Below are 5,000 nucleotides of genomic sequence, written 5' to 3'. Positions count from 1 at the left end.
AACCGACCTGCCCCCCGCCACCGCGGGCTGAACTCGGGCAGGTCTGCCGATTTCCCGACTCCTTTCGGGGCCTAATCGGGTCGCGCGAGCCGCCTGGCGCGATCGGGGCCCATGCCCCGGCCTCTGCCAGTCCTCGGGCAGCCGCTTTTGAAGCCCGACCAAAAACCCGAAAAATGGGCAAAAAGGGAATAAATTCCCGCCCAAAAAGGGTGAATAGTCGGTTCGGCGGCAGCCCTGGTCGGTCTCTGCAGACCTGGAGGCTCGAGACGTTTGTTTGGAAAACTCACCAAGTCTCGATTCTGCCACCTCCTACCTCTGTGCAGATACCCCGCCAACCCCCAAGGACAGAAATGACAAGTGTCAAGTTGGCGGGGCGTCGGGCCACCTGCTGCCGGCCATGAGCATCCAAATCCCCGCAAAAGGGGCATTTTCATTTCTTCATCGGGACTTCCGACAATTGCCGAGGTTCAACTCATTAACGTTGTTCGCAGACACTTGCCAGAAAATGCAAGTGGCCACTTTGCCGGGCCGACTCGCTTGCCCAAGCGGGAAACCATCAACCGAAGGCCCGGTAAGGCGGCCGAATCTGACCTCATAGACTTCCACACAACGGGACTTTTGACTTTCCCGGCCGCGGGTGGCCTCCACCCGGCCTCAGCCATCAGCCCTGCCTGCCTCCAGCCGCCTTCTGGTTAATGAGTTATCCAGCCTGGCACTTCGGTTGCGCCAGCGAGACCAAGTCTCGGCTTTGGTTAATGATTTGAGCCGAACCGACCTGCCCCCCGCCTCCCCCGGGCTGAACTCGGGCAGGTCTGCCGATTTCCCGACTCCTTTCGGGGCCTAATCGCGTCGCGCGAGCCGCCTGGCGCGATCGGGGACCATGCCCCGGCCTCTGCCAGGCCTCGGGCAGCCGCTTTTGAAGCCCGACCAAAAACCCGAAAAATGGGCAAAAAGGGAATAAATTCCCGCCCAAAAAGGGTGAATAGTCGGTTGGGCGGCAGCCCTGGTCGGTCTCTGCAGACCTGGAGGCTCGAGACGTTTGTTTGGAAAACTCACCAAGTCTCGATTCTGCCACCTCCTACCTCTGTGCAGATACCCCGCCAACCCCCAAGGACAGAAATGACAAGTGTCAAGTTGGCGGGGCGTCGGGCCACCTGCTGCCGGCCATGAGCATCCAAATCCCCGCAAAAGGGGCATTTTCATTTCTGCATCGGGACTTCCGACAATTGCCGAGGTTCAACTCATTAACGTTGTTCGCAGACACTTGCCAGAAAATGCAAGTGGCCACTTTGCCGGGCCGACTCGCTTGCCCAAGCGGGAAACCATCAACCGAAGGCCCGGTAAGGCGGCCGAATCTGACCTCATAGACTTCCACACAACGGGACTTTTGACTTTCCCGGCCGCGGGTGGCCTCCACCCGGCCTCAGCCATCAGCCCTGCCTGCCTCCAGCCGCCTTCTGGTTAATGAGTTATCCAGCCTGGCACTTCGGTTGCGCCAGCGAGACCAAGTCTCGGCTTTGGTTAATGATTTGAGCCGAACCGACCTGCCCCCCGCCTCCCCCGGGCTGAACTCGGGCAGGTCTGCCGATTTCCCGACTCCTTTCGGGGCCTAATCGCGTCGCGCGAGCCGCCTGGCGCGATCGGGGACCATGCCCCGGCCTCTGCCAGGCCTCGGGCAGCCGCTTTTGAAGCCCGACCAAAAACCCGAAAAATGGGCAAAAAGGGAATAAATTCCCGCCCAAAAAGGGTGAATAGTCGGTTGGGCGGCAGCCCTGGTCGGTCTCTGCAGACCTGGAGGCTCGAGACGTTTGTTTGGAAAACTCACCAAGTCTCGATTCTGCCACCTCCTACCTCTGTGCAGATACCCCGCCAACCCCCAAGGACAGAAATGACAAGTGTCAAGTTGGCGGGGCGTCGGGCCACCTGCTGCCGGCCATGAGCATCCAAATCCCCGCAAAAGGGGCATTTTCATTTCTTCATCGGGACTTCCGGCAATTTCCAAGGTTCAACTCATTAACGTTGTTCGCAGACACTTGCCAGAAAATGCAAGTGGCCACTTTGCCGGGCCGACTCGCTTGCCCAAGCGGGAAACCATCAACCGAAGGCCCGGTAAGGCGGCCGAATCTGACCTCATAGACTTCCACACAACGGGACTTTTGACTTTCCCGGCCGCGGGTGGCCTCCACCCGGCCTCAGCCATCAGCCCTGCCTGCCTCCAGCCGCCTTCTGGTTAATGAGTTATCCAGCCTGGCACTTCGGTTGCGCCAGCGAGACCAAGTCTCGGCTTTGGTTATTGATTTGAGCCGAACCGACCTGCCCCCCGCCACCGCGGGCTGAACTCGGGCAGGTCTGCCGATTTCCCGACTCCTTTCGGGGCCTAATCGGGTCGCGCGAGCCGCCTGGCGCGATCGGGGCCCATGCCCCGGCCTCTGCCAGGCCTCGGGCAGCCGCTTTTGAAGCCCGACCAAAAACCCGAAAAATGGGCAAAAAGGGAATAAATTCCCGCCCAAAAAGGGTGAATAGTCGGTTGGGCGGCAGCCCTGGTCGGTCTCTGCAGACCTGGAGGCTCGAGACGTTTGTTTGGAAAACTCACCAAGTCTCGATTCTGCCACCTCCTACCTCTGTGCAGATACCCCGCCAACCCCCAAGGACAGAAATGACAAGTGTCAAGTTGGCGGGGCGTCGGGCCACCTGCTGCCGGCCATGAGCATCCAAATCCCCGCAAAAGGGGCATTTTCATTTCTTCATCGGGACTTCCGACAATTGCCGAGGTTCAACTCATTAACGTTGTTCGCAGACACTTGCCAGAAAATGCAAGTGGCCACTTTGCCGGGCCGACTCGCTTGCCCAAGCGGGAAACCATCAACCGAAGGCCCGGTAAGGCGGCCGAATCTGACCTCATAGACTTCCACACAACGGGACTTTTGACTTTCCCGGCCGCGGGTGGCCTCCACCCGGCCTCAGCCATCAGCCCTGCCTGCCTCCAGCCGCCTTCTGGTTAATGAGTTATCCAGCCTGGCACTTCGGTTGCGCCAGCGAGACCAAGTCTCGGCTTTGGTTAATGATTTGAGCCGAACCGACCTGCCCCCCGCCTCCCCCGGGCTGAACTCGGGCAGGTCTGCCGATTTCCCGACTCCTTTCGGGGCCTAATCGCGTCGCGCGAGCCGCCTGGCGCGATCGGGGACCATGCCCCGGCCTCTGCCAGGCCTCGGGCAGCCGCTTTTGAAGCCCGACCAAAAACCCGAAAAATGGGCAAAAAGGGAATAAATTCCCGCCCAAAAAGGGTGAATAGTCGGTTGGGCGGCAGCCCTGGTCGGTCTCTGCAGACCTGGAGGCTCGAGACGTTTGTTTGGAAAACTCACCAAGTCTCGATTCTGCCACCTCCTACCTCTGTGCAGATACCCCGCCAACCCCCAAGGACAGAAATGACAAGTGTCAAGTTGGCGGGGCGTCGGGCCACCTGCTGCCGGCCATGAGCATCCAAATCCCCGCAAAAGGGGCATTTTCATTTCTTCATCGGGACTTCCGACAATTGCCGAGGTTCAACTCATTAACGTTGTTCGCAGACACTTGCCAGAAAATGCAAGTGGCCACTTTGCCGGGCCGACTCGCTTGCCCAAGCGGGAAACCATCAACCGAAGGCCCGGTAAGGCGGCCGAATCTGACCTCATAGACTTCCACACAACGGGACTTTTGACTTTCCCGGCCGCGGGTGGCCTCCACCCGGCCTCAGCCATCAGCCCTGCCTGCCTCCAGCCGCCTTCTGGTTAATGAGTTATCCAGCCTGGCACTTCGGTTGCGCCAGCGAGACCAAGTCTCGGCTTTGGTTAATGATTTGAGCCGAACCGACCTGCCCCCCGCCTCCCCCGGGCTGAACTCGGGCAGGTCTGCCGATTTCCCGACTCCTTTCGGGGCCTAATCGGGTCGCGCGTGCCGCCTGGCGCGACCGGGGACATGCCCCGGCCTCTGCCAGGCCTCGGGCTGCCGTTTTTGAAGCCCGACCAAAAACCCGAAAAATGGGCAAAAATGGAAAAAATTCCCGCCCAAAAAGGGTGAATAGTCGGTTGGGCGGCAGCCCTGGTCGGTCTCTGCAGACCTGGAGGCTCGAGACGTGACTTTGGAAAACTCACCAATTCTCGATCAGCCACCTCCTACCTCTGTGCAGGTACCCCGCCAACCCCCAAGGACAGAAATGACAAGTGTCAAGTTGGCGGGACGGATTTGACTTCGGTCGCCGAGCCCTGGAACTAATTTCCCGCAAACGGCTTCGGATTTTGCTCCATCCAGACTTCCGGGACGAAACTTGACAGGCCGTATCTCCGCACTCCCGGAGCGCAGCCGCACCGTTCCGGCACCCATCGACGCGGCTGGCCGAGCCCGAGCGAACGCACCCCACGGCGGACGGCTAGGCCTTTCCGATTTTTTCACCCTTTTTCCCGAAAAGATTCCAACTGGCAGGGACATTCGCCCGACGGCTTAAAGACATGCCCTTCTGCCACACTAACGTCCCCGCCTTCGTTTGGCTATGTTGGCTTCGTCATTTCCGTCTTTTATTAAAGATACCATCTTAACACGCCGGTTAACCATTTGCCAGAGTTTTCGGTTAATGGTTTGCCACCTTCAACCCATTTGGTTAACCATTTGCCGCCGACAATTTTCAGTTCATCAGTTGCCACATTCAGACTTTCTTCTCCGGTTGCATTTCGCGGACTTCCAGCGCGCTCGGCTTCGGGTCGGCCCGCAGGAATGTGGTAGCGTTCGATGCCGCTTGCCTTCCTCTTCCCCGCGCCGCGCACCCGACGAGCACAGCTGGCCCACCAGCGGAGATAGCCGTCGGAAAGCGGTCTCCAGCCAACGGCTGCACCTCCGCCGGCCAAAGAGCCGGCCGCACGCCGTCGCTGGCCTCCGGTGCGACCCGTCCGGCCGCAGCGGACGCTCTTTTCCCGCGCCAGTTGCCACGTTGCGTCGTCATGTTACTGCCCAAAGACTGCAGCGGATGC

The sequence above is a fragment of the Pristiophorus japonicus genome, unplaced genomic scaffold (assembly GCF_044704955.1).
Source record: "Pristiophorus japonicus isolate sPriJap1 unplaced genomic scaffold, sPriJap1.hap1 HAP1_SCAFFOLD_2231, whole genome shotgun sequence".
In the NCBI taxonomy this organism is placed as follows: Eukaryota; Metazoa; Chordata; class Chondrichthyes; family Pristiophoridae; genus Pristiophorus; species Pristiophorus japonicus.
The sequence above is the reverse complement of the archived record's forward strand: the minus strand, read 5'-3'. Positions refer to the sequence as shown.